Source organism: Anabrus simplex, chromosome 5, assembly GCF_040414725.1.
Source record: "Anabrus simplex isolate iqAnaSimp1 chromosome 5, ASM4041472v1, whole genome shotgun sequence".
In the NCBI taxonomy this organism is placed as follows: domain Eukaryota; kingdom Metazoa; phylum Arthropoda; class Insecta; order Orthoptera; family Tettigoniidae; genus Anabrus; species Anabrus simplex.
In genome coordinates this window covers 226,308,109-226,326,387 of record NC_090269.1, presented here as the reverse complement: position 1 = coordinate 226,326,387, position 18,279 = coordinate 226,308,109, and the positions used below count along the sequence as shown (strand labels likewise).

The window sequence follows — 18,279 nt, the reverse complement described above, 5'->3', positions numbered from 1 at the left end:
TTTCACTTTTCTTTCCCTGTGCACTATCCCGTCTTTCCCAACATAATCATTTGCTGGGTCAATTAAGACCATAAATGTGGACTTTGTAAATGGTTTTGGTTGGGCTCCGTTTTGTAAGGGTTACGCGTAACTAAACAAGCTTGCCGTTCATGTATGGAACTGTTAATCTTAAGTTACAAGCCAAGTAAAGAATCCTATTATACGGAATTCGAACTTTTTGGAAAAGTATTTCCATTTCGAATGTCGCGTTTGCACTGAGTAGGTTTCAAACAAGGACTACCATGGTATGAAGCTTGAAACGAATCACTCAACTATCACTATACAGTCCGGCTCCATGTCTAAATGGTTAGCGTGCTGGCCTTTCTTCACAGGGGTTCCGGGTTCGATTCCCGGCAGGGTCGGGAATTTAACCATCATTGGTTAATTTTGCTGGCACGGAGCTGGGTATATGTGTCGTCTTTATCATCATTTCATTCCCATCACGACGCGCAGGTCGTCTACAGGCGTCAAATCTAAAGTCCTGAACCTGACGAGCCGGACTTGTCCTCCGACACTCTTGGCACTAAAAGCCATAAGCCATTTCATTTCATCACTATACACACTTGCAGCATCTGCACAATCACTGTGGCTTGTGGTACAGGGCTACTATGTTTTATGAACGAACGAATAAATTACACAACGAAGAGATTAAATTCAGAGGAAATGTTGTAGAAACTGGTGATAAAATGTACGTGGTGATGGATAATAATTTTCATGCGGATTATAAACCACAGAGTAACACATTCAGTCATGAAACAAGCCGCTGTGTTGGGCAATAAGAGAGCAACAGAGGTATAACATTCCTGTAAGTCCTTAAATTCCTGCCTTTCTCTTTTTTTCTGAAAAATACTTGTTTCATAACAGACCCTTAATAAATTTTCTGACCCCACATATCCTCCTCTGAATTTCATTTCCCGAGATGAATCTGAACCGTAAATTTTATAGAGCAGAATTCCGCGATATTTAATTGGCTCAACACGGGCAATCTTGTAAACGTAAGAATTTCACAGTATCTTCACAGGTAGTCTCGTAAATTAAGCGTTTTATAAATTAAGCGTTTTATACGAATAAGGAAAAGTAGTGAGTGAGCGATGATATTATAATGTCTTCTAAACCTTACAGTATGATTATAAATATGCTCGCTCAAGTGTGTACAACGACCTCATTGCCTTTTTTTTTTTGCTAGTTGTTTTACGTCGCACCGACACAGATAGGTCTTACGGCGACGATGGGACAGGAAAGGGCTAGGAGTGGGAAGGAAGCGGCCGTGGCCTTAATTAAGGTACAGCCCCAGCATTTGCCTGGTGTGAAAATTGGAAACCACGGAAAACCATTTTCAGGGCTGCCGACAGTGGGGTTCGAACCTACTATCTCCCGAATACTTCATTGCCTTTACTAAACCTTCTTATAATTCCATGGACAGAAGTTCTTAAAACACGTGTGCAAATACTGAATCTCTCTGTGTTTGAGATTGTTTTTTATTATTTGTGTCGTCCTTCTTTACCTCCGTTCATCAATTTTTTTTCCTTTCTATACTATACGGTTTTAATATATCCCAGGATTGTGGTGTAATATAGTTTTTTTTCTATCTTGAGCTATGTTCTCTTTATCAGATTTCATCTCTATAGTTGAATCAGATATTGCTTACACTTCGCCTTCGTTTTTCTTATCTGACTTTCCTTTGTCCTTCATGCCCTTCCTCACCTTCCGCAGATACCTCAATTCGTCCAAGCGTCGGATCTCATCCATTTTTCTTCTGATGATTGTTAACAGAAAAAGGTTGCCTAATTAACAATAATAACCAACACCACCTCCATCGACTCCCTATCGCAATGATTAGACGAACTCTTAACCTGATATTTTCATCATTGTCGTCTCCCTACTACAATGATTAGGCCAATAAACTTGATGTTAACGTTACTTAACAAGAATAATCAAACACTAAATCGACCGATCCGGTAATTAACCAACGACAATTGATCGACCGAATGACTGTCCCAACAATCCACTTACGTACCGAATGGCAAACCCATCAACAGTTAAACTAACTGAATGGTCGGTGAAGTTATCGTTTGAAAAGTTTAATTTTAAAGCGAATACATCATTCAGAAGCATTATCCTGCAGTGATCTACGAACATCTAAAACACTGAACGTATGTTGAACATTAAAGCTTGATATTTTCTTCACCATACGGAAACCAAAAATAATTCATGCAGTAGAGGGTTAATATAGCCCTCTCTCCTTCCTCGTCCATTCCCTCCTTTCTTGCCATTTTGTGGCGCTCTTTGCCCTCCTTGTCCTCCGTACCTTTAGTTTCTTTACCCCACAGGTCCTTTAAACTCAGATTTCTCCCTTTGTTCATAGCTTCTCTTCCATCCACCGGTATAAATGGATAAATATTATAGACAGAGGTAGTTTTACGGCACACCTTCAACTGTACAGTCAATTAAACACATATCCCAGTGATGCCTTGTTTTTTTACATAACACAAAACAGCCCTACGAACATAAGCCAGTCTAGCCTAAGCAAGCAGCGGGTGCGGACGTTCTGAGTGGCGAGTGCCGAGAAGTATGATAGGAGTAGAGCAATCAATCAATCAATCAATCAATCAATCAATCAATCAATCAATCAATCAATCAATCAATCAATCAATCAATCAATCAATCAATCAATCAATCAATCAATCAATCAATCAATCAATCAATCAATCAATCAATCAATCAATCAATCAATCAATCAATCAATCAATCAATCAATCAATCAATCAATCAATCAATCAATCAATCAATCAATCAATCAATCAATCAATCAATCAATCAATCAATCAATCAATCAATCAATCAATCAATCAATCAATCAATCAATCAATCAATCAATCAATCAATCAATCAATCAATCAATCAATCAATCAATCACCACTGATCTGCACTTAAGGCCGTTAACCATTTCGTTCCTCAAACCTTCACCTTTGTTATGTACGTGTCCACTGCACTCTGTACTTGCCTTTTCTTGAGAATCTCCCTCCACCACCACCTCCTGAATGCTCGTTTCTGTTCCCGCACTGCACTGGCCACTGACCCCCGTGTTGAGTTCGACTCTTACCTCGCCTCGTCCCACCGCTCGGTCTTTGTCCTGCCTTCCATCTTCCCTTGTGAAAAGTTATTTGTTGCCTAATGACAACAGTATGCAGTAGAGGGTTAACGAGAAGTAAAATACGGGAGGAAATGGAGAAGGAACAGAGTTAATAAAAAGGGAGTGTAGGATGAATCAACCTGAGAGAGTATGGGATAGAAAAAAAATTTATAAGGGAGGGAAGAGGTTTGATAAACCTAGCATTGATTACGACCAGTGGGTGAAGGTTGGGGGTGTCAAGAAAGATTATCCGAGCGATAGAGGTGATATATCAGAATATCTATTGTTGCATTAAACTGGAAGAAAATATAATTAGTCCGATAGATTGCAAGATGGGATTAAAACAGTGATGCAAGTTATCGCCGATTCTATTTTTATTATTCATAAATGACATATTGCAAGGGCATGGAGGAAATAACGGGGCGGCGCCGGTAGTAAACGAGTTAGAGATCCCAGGACTGATTTTTGCTGACGACGTGATTCTACTGACCTTAACAGAGGGGATGCAGAGATGTTTGAATGCGGTCTCGGAATATGCTAAGAAGTGGCCCCTGAAAATTAACGGAAATCAAAGGTGACAGTAATGCGCAAGAATACGAGAAGAAATAACGAAATGAAATTGGTGGTTCAGCGGGAGAGGATTGAACAAGTAGATAATTGAGAATATCTAGGAGTGATTATGAACAGAAGAGGTGGATGGAAGGATCAAATAAAGAGAGCGAAATGGAAGGGGTGCTGCGGCTCTCTCAGGTTAGAATTGTAGAGACAAAGTTCCCGGGGATAAATTATAAAATTTTAAGGTTAGTGTCAAGGGCAATAGTGATAAGTAGAGTACTGTATGGCGCTGAATTATGGGGACTTGAGGAAAAAAGAGATATACTAAATCAAATAATTTGTAAATTTAGTAAGGCGGTAATAAGACTCTCGCAGTGCATAGCCAACGCCGGGGCAGTATTAATGTGTGGGGAGTATATAGAAGTGGAATGTGTAAAGAGAGTACTTAACTATTGGATGCGTTTAAAAAGAGGGGAGGGGGTGAAGTGATGTAAGCGGCTTACCAACAACAACTGAAAAGTATGTATGCTCAGAGCTGGCTATGGAAAATTAAAATGTAAGTGGAGAGGGTGGGAATGGGTTACATTTGGCAAGAGGTTTGGAACAGAAGGAGCATTAGAAGCCAGAGAGCGATTATAATGAGGAGTAAGGATATACAAAGGCAAGGTGATACAAGTTTCAAAGATAAATATTAGGAACGTGGATAGAATGATGAGAGGAAGTCTTCTGTGGTAGCTTATGGGATTGTACAAAAATAAGGGGTGGATTAAGAATAAAGATAGTTTACTATGATTGATGACCCACACATGGTAGGTCAATGTAGAGAAACAAACAAGGTAGGAGTGAAGCTTTTGTATGCGAGTAATCAAGAGATATTAAAGCAAAGGGATGAACAAAAAATTGTAGGGTGTGTGATTAAAGAATGCAATAGGGGAAAGAACTTGAATCGGTATTTATGTGCTGTTCAAATTATGTGTAAATAAATTAAAGGAAGTGGGCACATACATTTATAAAGGATGTATTAATAAGAAAAGAAAGAGTTGTGTGGACTCACAAGTGGACATGAATTTAAATCGAAAAGTAGAACAGTGTATGTAGTATCATAAACTGCGAAGAGAGTACGTTGATATGCAAGAGGAATGGGGGCATGTACTCAGCGGCTGACGAAATATTAAGATTATATCAGCTAGTGGTATAGGTCTTGAGTGAGTATAGTATGTATGTAATACTACGCTTGCTGACTCAATCAGGTCAGAGGAGGTAGGTGGCTAGCCTCTTTAGAGGTGCTGTGTTGTCAATTCTATTCGCGAGAAACCTCACGACCCCTGGCTAACGCCAAGAATCTGGTTAGCAGCAGGTTTCATTTTCATCTCGCAGTTATCACTGCTTGGAGTAACTACTACTCCTATTATTCTTAATTCCATATTGTCCTATTATGTGTTGCCGAGTTGTCATGGTTTCTCTTTTCCATCTAGATGTAGTTTTTGTTGTTTTCCTAGTCTTTTATTGTCCTGTTCTGAGTTGCCGAGATGCCTTGTTTCCTCTTTACTTTGTAGATGTAGTTCTTGTTAGTTTTCCTCATTTTATTTGGTTTTATTTACTCATTTACATATGACACAAGGTCTATCCTCTGTATAGATTTACGGCAATAAATAAATAAAAATATAAAAATAATGAATCATGAATAATTTATATTTTTAATTTTACGATTTGTTTTACGTCGCACCGACACAGGTTTTATGGCGACGATGAGATTGGAAACGTCTAGGAGTGGGAAGGAGTTTGCCGTGGTCTTAATTAAGGTACAGCCCCAGCATTTGCCTGGTGTGAATACTTTACAGAAACATGTTTCAGAGTCCCTTGTTTAGTGGCACTATATAGTTTCTGCTAGATTGCATAATCACGTATTTTTATATTTTTATTCTACGGTTTATCCACAGCCAAATGTCACAACACTACCTTAAACTAAGTCTACAGATACAAAAAGCACTTACAAATAGAACACAAAATAGATCTGTTAGCCTGTCCGGAAGTGTGGAAATTAAGGCTCGATCACTCTTTTTATAACCTATTCAGAAAAAGTAATATATTTTTGTTGAGTAAATACAAAATACTGTAATGTTTGCGACTTTTCCTTCAACCGTAACTATAGAAAACGACTTGCGTATCACGGTAACACAGTAGTTCTAGCCAGAAGTTAGAACTAGCGTTATTCGATAGAATATACTAAAATACAATATTCGAGTCTAGGCATGAGTACAAGCATTTTGCAGAATCTACAGCCAAATATTCATTGATAGCATTCTGTCATTCAGATTCATGTGGTACAAATCACGAGCATTAAAGATTCTCACGATTGAATGAGAGACATTATTGAGCTTGCCACCTAGGCTCGAAGATTTCAGTTTCATCTCCAGTTCAGTTCCCTCGATCCTATCAAAACTTCTAGGTTTAGCAGCCTTAAATACCGCAAAGGAGATACACAGCAGCGATGTATTTATTCAGCACAATTTCTGCATTTCGAGTACATTTATTCAATGAGTTGAGCTCTAAAGAATAGGGTAGTCTCGTCACAATTAAAGAGCTTCCTTGCTTTATAATCCTCGTATGTTTACGGTAGATATCCTTCCTAATTTTACAAATCCGATTCAACCTACATGTTTTAAAACTACATTTTTCCTCTTATTCTAAAATTGTCAAGATTCTTCCGGGAATTTCAAAATAATAAAACTTACATTTTTCAGCTATACACAGTACCCTTTAGCGGTTAAGTGTTTTTCCCACTGGTATGTTCTTCCCGTAAAAACGACAAAACCAATCCAAAGTTAAATTAGCATATTCATACACACCGAGCGAGTTGGCCGTGAGGTTAGGGACGCGCAGCAGCTGTGAACTTGCATTTGGGGATTAGTGACTTCGAACCCCACTGTCGGTAGCCCTTAAGATGGTTTTATGTGGTTTCCCATTCAGGCAAATGCTGGGTCTGTTCCTTAATTAAGGCCACGGCCGCTTTCGTCCGACGCCATAAGACCTATCAGTGTCAGGCGACGTAAAGCCAATTGCAAAAAAATCATACAGTGACACTCGCTGCAATCATTTGGGAAGTTCGAAGGTTAATGTTGATGATGAATTTGAACTGATATAACGGCTTTTGCTGCATCGAAACACCGACATGGTACTAACAGCTTATTTGGTGAATGCAACAACGATGCAGACAAGCTGAGCAGAATCAATCAATCAATCAATCAATCAATCAATCAATCAATCAATCAATCAATCAATCAATCAATCAATCAATCAATCAATCAATCAATCAATCAATCAATCAATCAATCAATCAATCAATCAATCAATCAATCAATCAATCAATCAATCAATCAATCAATCAATCAATCAATCAATCAATCAATCAATCAATCAATCAATCAATCAATCAATCAATCAATCAATCAATCAATCAATCAATCAATCAATCAATCAATCAATCAATCAATCAATCAATCAATCAATCAATCAATCAATCAATCAATCAATCAATCAATCAATCAATCAATCAATCAATCAATCAATCAATCAATCAATCAATCAATCAATCAATCAATCAATCAATCAATCAATCAATCAATCAATCAATCAATCAATCAATCAATCAATCAATCAATCAATCAATCAATCAATCAATCAATCAATCAATCAATCAATCAATCAATCAATCAATCAATCAATCAATCAATCAATCAATCAATCAATCAATCAATCAATCAATCAATCAATCAATCAATCAATCAATCAATCAATCAATCAATCAATCAATCAATCAATCAATCAATCAATCAATCAATCAATCAATCAATCAATCAATCAATCAATCAATCAATCAATCAATCAATCAATCAATCACCACTGATCTGCACTTAAGGCCATTAACCAAGTGGCAGGATCCCGATTAATTGTTTACAATTTTTCCTTAAATTATTTCGAAGAATTTGGAAATGTGTCGAAGATCTCCCTTCGTAAAATATTCCAGTCCCGAATTTGTCGTCCTATAAAGGAATATTTGTCGCAGTTTAAGCCCACCTGGTGGACACGATCGTTTAGTTGTCAAGTCTGCATGGTCTGACACCGTGGTTAGCCAGTTCGAGTCCCGCTGGTCGAAAAATATTTCACCTTCAGAATGTTGGCCGGCTGGGTACGAGAGGTGGTGTTAAGCAATGTCTAATCACTACATTGCGTGCCAAAAGCCTCGATTACATTCCAAACCTCTCCACAGTGTTTATATTGAGTGAGGGCATATGACACTGTTGATGGCGATTCGTCCGTCCGATAGCGACGTAAAGCTTTGAGCAGACCCCTTCGTGTTATTCGACAGGGGTAGGCTACGTGCCGACACCGGGTATCACCCTCTCCCTAACTCAATATCATCATTCCATATCCAGACACGCAGGCGGCAAATAGAAAGGCCTGCACCAGACGAGCGGAACATATCCTCGCACACTCCCGGCACTAAAAGCCATACTATAAATAAGTGCCCCGATTTACCCTCCGGCTTTATCTTCACATTTTCCGCCTCTGTAGCATAACGGTTAGTGTTAATAGCTGCCGTCCTTGGCGGTCCGGGTTCAATTCCCCGTACTGCCAGAATTTTAAAAATGGCAGGAGGGTTGGTATATGGTTAAAATGGTACATGCACCTCACCTCCATTGAGGGTGTGCCTGAAAAGAGCTGCACCACCTCGGGATGAGGACACGAGTTTACTCTTTATCTTCATATTATGATCCACACTACTTTTAAAAATTAATTCAAGCTTATTCATATAGCAGTGTCCATCCATGTCACTTCTCCTCTGACAGCTCGAAACATATTGCTGAATCGAGAAAATCATCTCCTTGTACACGAGTCTTCCCCGCCCAGTTTTTGCTATATATTGCTAAACTACTCTTTTGTCGGAAATCGCGCAGAACAAATCGTTCTGCATTTCTTTGGATAGTTCATAGTTTTTGAATCAAGTACTGCTGGTGGGGGTCCCATACACTGGAACCATACTTTATTTGGGACCTTACAAGTGACTTACACACACCCCCCTTAGGCCTATTTACATCATGACTCATAATGATATGAGGAAATCTGTAAGTTTTATTTACAACCCCGATAATGCGATAGCCACAATTAAGATACTTTCTTATGTCAACTTCTAGATAGCCTACTCGCAGTGATCCACATGATCTTCCCAGATTAACCTGCTGGCCATCTGTTCGTCATAACTTCTGTCATTTTTCGTTACATTCCCTGTTAACGTTTGGTAAATGGAGATCACCCGCTACAATCACGTCTTTTCTGCGTCGTTTCCTACAAGGCAGATTACCTTATGACAGGGCCTCTCAAACGCCCAAAATTTCACGCGTGCAAATCGAGGTGCAAGAGCTCCGTGCATCGGTCCCGCTCGGCTCGGCTCGGACCAGCGCTTCGTCTCTGGGCTACTCGGCTAAGCTCGGTTCAACTCGGCTCGGATTTGGAGCGCTACGGAGCAAGTGAGAAAGAGGGAGACAGGGGGAGTGAGCGAGACAGGCGTGGGGAAAGAGAGGGGCAGCGCTATGGCTCCAAATCGAAGAGTGGTGGTCTGAACTCTGGGCAACCAAGCGAAGTCGTGAACATTGCACAGTGCATGCACCAGGCTCATGCACCCTGAGAGGCCCTGCCTTATCAAATAACTCTGCGTCAGCGTCACCCGTTCCAGTTCTGCATACCCCAAAACTAAAGTTGCATATTATCTTAGAGATGAACCATACACCTAGAATTTCATATTTCTCATCCTTCACTTTCTAGTAGCTTACAAATTCTTCTTTCACCAAAATGAATACTTCCCTTCGCATACAATCTACCGTGTATCTGTGATGAACACTCCAGTGTAAGGAGGAAATTCACGCATTCATAATATCAGTTCTTTGTCATGATTTTTCTCCTGTTGCGATGACCGGTAAATATACCTAAATATATTCAATTTCTTAATTCCATTCATTTCATTACAATACTTCTGCAGTTTAACACTAGCCACTTTGTGTCATCGTCAGATGACTTCCTGCTTCCCGTACTATCATCACCGCTCACTAATTCATCCCTTTCCCATGAATATACCTGATTAAATCTCTCTTTAACAAACCTATCTTACACGTACCCATGCGGTTCATGTGAAGGCACTCGAAATTGCGCAGATCTCTATCCCCTAACCACCAACCCATTAGGATCTATATTTCTCACCGATAGTTTCTCAAACGACCATTCCATGATATTTAAATCCTCGATCGCCCTCCGGTCAGTAACCCTCCTATACAGTACCTTATTGATATAAATCTTCGATCAGTTAAACTTCTCCAGTCCTGAAATAATCAGATCCAACACATTCCCTACTATGTTGATAATTACTCCTGTGTGTCTTACGTTGTTGGTACCAACGTGAGAAACTACCACGTACAATTACACTCCTTCTTCGTTTCTACTTTTCTCAACATTTGCCTTCAGCTAATTCCTCGATAACACTCTACCCTGGTTCCCTTTCCTCCACACACTTTTCCGTATTGCCTAAAAGGGGAGTCCATTATCAACAGATCCTCAAACCCATTCACTTATTTAGATGTCCTCCTCCTCTCCTGATCTCTCTTACCTTGCCTGACGGCTGCAGGTTATTCTCTCTTGCCTCCCTCTCCTGGTCCTGTTTCACCTCCCTCTCCTGGTCCTGTTTCACCTCCCTCTACCTATTTTCTACTCTTCGTTTCCTTTTCCGATGTTTACCTTTCCTCGTGATCTCCCTCCTCTGTAACACTTCTCTGTTCCTTATCTTCTTTCTGCTTTTCTGTCTGTAGGAATACAGGTCCTAAAAGTGTAAGCAATAAAATCACTCGATTACAAACTATTCATTTGCAATGAATAAAACAATGAAACATAATTTGATTTTTTTATAGAAATGAGGTGAAACCGAGAATTTTGTTGTGACGGGTTCAATTTATCAGTTGTGAGACGAAAAGAGTGTCCATTGTCTTAGCCAGTATTCACAGCGACTGAAATATATCATATTTGTCATGACTATTCTAAAATATACATGTAGGCAGAGTCACTTTGAAGACTGCCTGTGTTTGGGAGGATACGTAACAGGAAAATAAAGAGCCCTCGAAATTTTACTCCAGCATGACTTTCAATTAACTTAAATACAATCGTAATACAATAGAAAAAATGTGATATATTTTATGAGAGAAAGCTAACGTTGTCCTTGTTATGAATGAAACTTCTTCTGGAGTCTTTTCTCTTATCCTATTCGTTTCATGGTAGGCCTATCTTCAGTAACGTGAAAAGTTTTTGTACGACAATATTCAGTGAAATTCACAAAGAAAACAAGGAGCTACGAATACGATTACGTACTAACAAATAATTCACATTATTTTGGAATGATCGCAGTACAGCGCACGTATCACGATCACAACTCTGAATATTCGATCAGTGCAGATTCTCCGTTTTCATATCCTACTTTATAATATAAGGCAGTTGATGCTGAAGTAGGCTAAACATGATGTGCATAATAATTTAAAGACGAAAAGAAAGAAAGAAAGAAGGAAAGAAAGAAAGAAAGAAAGAAAAAGAAAGAAAGAAAGAAAGGTAAAAGGCCATAATAGGAGGAGTAGCTGCTGTTGTTAATCAACGTGAGCTGCATAAACGAAGGACTCTTCCTAAAGCCCAGTGTCTGCTAATTTGCTTAATGGAACGCACCTGCATAGCAGTGATCTATTATTACATTTGAATAATTAATATAAATAATGATGATCTGAAAGAGGATAGTTAGAAATACTTCCGTAGTATGAGATTTTTAAAAGCATTAATTGGATGACTATTCTCGAGATAAATTTGAAAATTCTGTGTGAGAACTTCTTCCTTATTTCGCTTTGTACGTTACTCATTTCACAGAATGTGCTTGATAATGAATTTTCTGATAAAAGAATATTCATTAATTTAGTGCATTCCAAAGGACTATTTGTGTAACAGATATAATTTATATGTCCAGAAAAGCTTTGTACATTCACACACATGCATCTAGCTAGGTGGAATAATAATCTATGGCAAGACAATTTCAGACACTGTATAGAGCTCTCTTAATATACGTTGTATTAAGAATTCTGTTAATTTTTCTATTATTTATGAAATGGTAACTAGTCAGTAATCTTGCTTAATCCTTAGAAGCGACAGGAGGTTGACAGAGGAATTACTATTCAAGACTAAACATATCAGTACCACAATTGAATGTTTATTTTGAGAGATCACTCAGGGTTCGACTCTGTGGTGTAGTGGTTAGTGTGATTAGCTACCACCTCCGGAGGCCCTGGTTCGATGCCCGGGTCTGCTACAAAATTTAAAAAGTGATACGAGGGCTGGAATGGGGTCCACTCAGCCACGGGAGGTCAACTAAGTAGAGGGGGATTCGATTCTCCACTTCAGCCAACCTAGAAGTACTTTTACGTGGTTTCTCACTTCTCCTCCAGGCAAATGCTGGGAAGGTATCTAACTTAAGGCCACGGCCGCTGCCTTCCCTCTCCCTTGAATATCCCTTCTATCTTCCCATCCCTCCCACAAAGCCCCTGTTCAGCATAGCAGGCGAGGCTGCTAAGGGGGGTACTGGTCCTCATTTCCAGTTGTATCCCCGACCTCACGCTCCACGACACTGCCTTTGAGGCGGTAGAAGTGGGGTTTCTCGCTGAGACCGAGGGAAACCAACCCTGGAGGATAAACTAATTAAGAAGAAAGGTCAAGAATAGGTTTCTGTAACTGGTAAGGTAAAAGTGTGGCAGTTCAAAGATGTGACATGATGGTCTGAAAATGGAAAGAAGTTGAGTGGAAGTTAAATCGATTTGTAACTCCCAGCCGCGGGTGAACCATGCGCTAATGATGCGATATTATGACGAGATACGGAGAGTACATTTTGGCATAATTATAACAAGAAGACGGGAGATGTTGAAGAGAAGGAACATCCTGGAATAACCTGTGTGGATTATACAAGAGTACATTATAATTAACGGTGGCTGGTGGCGTCCAGGATCGGGTCGTTCAGTCTAGAACCGCGTCGCTTGAATGCTTTCTTTAAATGAAGTATTTCATTTCAACTTTCGGCAGTGAATTTGCTGTTTACTCAGCACAAAAAATAATTTCTTTTTTATTCTAGAATTTATTTAATGAACGATTCTCCAAACAAGCGTGAATGCAAATATATGCTCATTACACGCATGACAAATTCGGGACAGCAGAGAGCCAAATCAACCCATGGAGACGTGTTTCGCGTTAGTGTGTCAATATCTTTGTTTGAATGAATATTTATATATACTGTAGATGTAGGCCTGTCCGATTCCTTGGCTGAATGGCCAGCGTTGAAGCCTTCGCTTAAGAAGGTCCTAGGTTTGATTCCCGGCTGGGTCGGGGATTTTAATCGCGTCTGATTAATTTTTCTGGCTCAGGGACTGAGTTTTTATGTCTAACTCAACACTATCCTATTCATATTCGTAAAACGCACCACACTACCAACCATCACAGAAACCCGCAATACTCGTAGTGAATACATTCCTCCACATAGGGTTGGCGTTAGGAAGGGCATCCGACTGTAAAACAGGATAAAAACCACACATGCGACACAGTTCGCACCCGTGACCTCATAGATGTAGGAAAAGCGGCAGAAGAAGATCTGTAGATGTAAACCTATACACGTAAAGTGAAATAGACCATTTACTAGCAAGATCAAATTCATTGTCATTGATTGATTGATTGATTGATTGATTGATTGATTGATTGATTGATTGATTGATTGATTCATATACGGCTCCATGACTGATTTGCATGCTAGCCTTTAGCCAAATGCGACCCTGGTTCGATTCACGGCTTGTTACGGGATTTTTAACTTCAATGGTTGAATCCTTTGGTTCGAGGACTGGTTGTTTGAAGAGCTTTCTACACTAGGTATTATTTTAGTTAGGGCTTCGTCCTCACAGGTGAGCATATTACCCATGGAGTTAACTAGATCATTGATGAATGTGATTAGTGGCAACTTTCTTAAGCTATAGACTACATAATTACGATAAAATACACTGGCGAAAAAATATCCAAACACCATGAAATAAGAAATGTAGAATACAGACATTTTGGCTATACATTTAATAAATAATGTTATTGGCTTTACGTCCCACTAACTACGTTTTTAGGTCTTCGGAGACGCCGAGGTGCCGGAATTTTGTCCCGCAGGAGTTCTTTTACGTGCCCGTAAATCTACCGACACGAGGCTGACGTATTTGAGCACCTTTAAATACCACCGGACTGAGCCACGATCGAACCTGCCATGTTGGGGTCAGAAGGCCAGCGCCTCAACCGTCTGAGCCACTCAGCCCGGCAGGCTATATATTTGTCGAGGAAACCTTTTTAATTGATTAAAGGTACAAGACTACAATTGAATATCTGTGCGAGTAAAGCCATCGCAAATATGCCATGCTGGTCCATTTATAACCGGTGTAATCGACTGACTATTGAATGCAGGCATGCAAATGTGGATGCATTGCGTCATACAGGTGCCGAATGTCAGCTTGTGCGATGGAGTTCCATGCCTGCTGCAGTTGGTCAGCCAATACAGGGACGTTTATTGCTGGTTGTGGATGACGCTGGAATTGTCGTCCAATGATGACCCATGCGTGCTCGATTGGGGACAGTTCGGGGGATCGAGCAGGCCAAGGCAACATGTCGGAACTCTGCAGAGCACGTTGGGTTACAACAGGGGCATGGGGGCGTGCATTATCGTGTTGGGAAACATCCCCGGGGATGCTGTTCATGAATAGCAGCACAACAGGTCAAATCACCAGACGGACGTACACATCTGCATTCAGGGTGTGTGGGATAACCATGAGAGTGCTCCTGCTGTCATAGGAAATTGCTCCCCAGACCAGAACTCCCGGTGTATGTCCAGTGTGTCGACGCTGCAGACTGATGGAATGCAGGCACTCAACTTGCCTCCCTCTACCCGACACACGGCCATCACTGGCATCAAGGCAGAACTGGCTTTCATCGGATAATACAACGGACTTCCACTCCATCCTCCAATGAGCTCTCGCTTGTTACCACTGAAGTCGCAGACGGCAGTGGTTTGCGGTAAGCGGAATGCACGCCGCAGGGTCTCTGGCTTGGAGCTGTCCTTCAAGTAACCGATTTCGAACAGTTCGTTGCGTCACTGTGGTGCCAACTGCCGCTGGAATTGCTGCTGCAGATGCAGTCCGCTGGGCCACCAGCCATACGCCGAATACGGCGGTCCTTCCTCTCGGTGCTGCCACGGGAACGTTCGGAGTCCGGTCTGCTTGCGAGCATACCTTCTCGTGATCACTGCTGTCAGCACGCATGCACAGTGGAGACATCCCTGCCAAGTCCTTCTGCAATAGTGCGGAAATAAATCCACCTACACGTAGCCTCGTTCAACTGCAGTGAGCTGTTGATACTGGCCTTTTCGTCGTCGTAAAAGCATTCTTGACCCACTCACAGTCACTCAGTCCATTCTCACAGGTAACTAACGCTGTCTCGCAGTACAGTCCGTATTTAAGGCAAACCTGATGTGCAAAGTCACGAGGCCACTACCAGCGCCACGCTAATGCGATTTGCAGGAAATTTTAATCAACGTCATCTTTCAGGTGAATAAACACGCCTACCAACGTTAGTTAATCTAGCACCACCCCATCTTGGTGTTTGGATATTTCCTTCCGACAGTGCATTTTATTTGTTAGAGGAGAGGTAAACTGAAGTGACAAGAATTTTGTCTTTTAATGTTTCAAGGTTAAGGAGAATTTCAGGACGAAATGTATTCCTCAGATTTAGTCGGATACAGAATGTTGTTATCACTTACATTTAGAATGGTTGTTGTAGCATTAGAGTGCTATGAAAAGTTGAATGGAAATGATCTGAGTGCTATTGATGGAGATATACGTCTAAATCCAGTTGGATAAGATATTTTATGAATATTTCCATATATAATGCGAGAATATCACACCGTGACTAGCTGTACGTCATAAAGAAACACATTCGGAAAATTTGGCATCCAAAATATATTTAAATGTATGTCAAGGGGTGATTGCATGCAAATTTTCAATGTCGATTCTACTTTAATTCTCCAAATTAATTAACGAGCTACTAGATATTGAAGCAGAAAGATACTTTAAGATTTTTTAAAATTGATTCTTCCCCTGAAATTATCAATTTTTGTATTCACGATATCACAATAACACACAATACAAAGTACTAAAGACATTACGCAGGTTCTGGTTACCTTATAGACATCAACAGGCATAACCAAATATACTGAATCACCACACTACTTGGTATCAAGAAGCTCCCGTGAACGCTAAATAAGAAGTAAATATGCAGAGAGTTGGCAACCCTGTTTCAGCGTACCACACGTCACCACCTTAAGGAGTATGTGCCTCAGTAAGGCAAGAGAACGCTATTGAATGGAAATGTGGTTCATATGAAACACTGCCTCAGAAATATTAATGGTAGACCTGCTGCAGCAAGTCTACGGAGGTGAAACTATAAAAAAGACAACTGATCATGAATGGTACACAGGACATCAAAGGGAAAAGGAAACAGTTGAAGATGAGTCAGGCATTAGGAGACATTTCACAAGGCTTCCATGTCTGAGAATTAATGCCATAAATGTAATTATTTCCTTAAATAATGTGTAATGAAGTCTAAGGTTTGATACGAATAGCTGAGTGAGTTACTTCAAGCTTCACTATATTACTAGAAAGCCTGTTAAGGGATATGAACGGGACCATAACGAGAATAACTGTCAAACATAAAATAGCTTCGTTCCATATTTTAATACATTTCCTCCAAGAGACTGTCCTTTATATTACTTCAAGACTGAAGTGTCTATTCCAATACCAAAGGATGAATTACATGTTACTGTATAAGTACAGATACATCAGTAAGGTAGGTTAGATGAGTGATGAAATTTGTTTGTAATTTTACATGACTTTACAAATCATGATCATACCGACGAGATCTTAGTTTTACTTAGAATTAATCGCAGGGATGTTAATTTTCATTTCAAAACCCTCACGTGTATTTGCTGGGTTAAGAATAGCAGTCGCCTTGGTGGGAAGCCAGTGACGATATCACTCGGCTATCATGAACCTCGTAGAAAATGTACGCACCTACGAAGACATTGGAATAATGACAATATATCCATCCGATCATTAATATTAATAACAACTAGAAGCTATAAATTGGTTTTTAAGGTATAACTTTTAAACAGTTTAAACGCGAAACTGTGAAGTCTTCAGGTTTTGAACTCGAAATTTCCTTGCATTGTAGTAAGGCACCACGAGAGATCAATTCTCGTAACTCATATGAGATACGACTGTGCTATTAAATATACTAAAGTGCACCGAACATCATGAAATCATTCATTCACCAATTCATGTAGTAATTCATCTAATTCAAAACGTAATGTTTAGTGTAGTAATAGATAAATAGTAATAAGAAAAAGAATGCATGTATCAGAATACATGCCAACGACCATACCATGTTGAATACACCGTTTCTCGTCCGATCACTGCAGTTAAGCAAAATTGGGCGTGGTTAGTAATTGGATGGGTGACCGCTTCGGAATACGACGTGCCGTTGGCTCAATTCACTTTTTGTCCGGCCCCACGGTGTAGGGGGCAACGCGTCCGCCTGTCACCCGTCGGCCCCGGGTTCGATTCCCGTGCGGCTCATGCGTTTTAATTGTAATGATTAATTCCCCTGGCCTGGGGACTGACTGTTTGTGTCGTCCTTAACATTCCTTCCCTCACATCCAACATATTACACTCGCGCCATTACAAAATACACGCAGTTTCCTCACATATGGTGCCAGTAGGGGCAAAAATCTACATGGCCTCTTCAGTCCCGAACTTGTTTCTGCATTCGATGGATTATAGTTTTCTCAAATAATTTTAAAAAATTCACCAAGAAATGCAGTATGTTTCACTAAGTTGTTTTATGACGTGTAGCATATATGCTACATCAGGTCTCAGAGTTGAATTTCCTACCATTATTATTTTTGCTTTAAACTGTTTTGTATTATTGTAAGTAAAAAAACCCACATGTAGAGCATATGCTACATACGGACTGAGGAGGATAGATCGACGCCCCGAACAAATAACATTAAAAAATCAGAACACATTTTGGATTATAATAAATTATTCCTCCCTGCCCAGTTTCAGGTGGTCCGGAACTGGGGGATGGGAGTATTCTATTCTGTTCTACCAAAATGCACGAAAACAAGTGATTACTTTGAAAGCGTTATCGCAATATCTACTGTGTGAACGCTAATTTCTGCGACGTTATTTAAGAATTATACTGTAAATATACAACTTACATTTTCTTCATACGTGGATGGACTTTAATATTTCGTTGTTGACTGTGAAACGTCTAACCAGTAAGAGACTAAAACCATCAATAGGAAATAGCAGGGTGGAGAGAGCAGTAGTGGCTTCTCCACATTACACTTA

General features: G+C 40.1%; 1 protein-coding gene and 1 pseudogene across 1 annotated transcript in view; one reads left to right on the top strand and one right to left on the bottom strand.

The window, feature by feature from the left end:
• Nucleotides 1-18,279, bottom strand: part of LOC136874455 (alkaline phosphatase, tissue-nonspecific isozyme) — a 369,978-nt gene that overhangs the window by 18,567 nt on the left and 333,132 nt on the right. The window lies entirely within an intron of this gene.
• Nucleotides 17,295-17,413, top strand: LOC136875197 (5S ribosomal RNA; annotated as a pseudogene).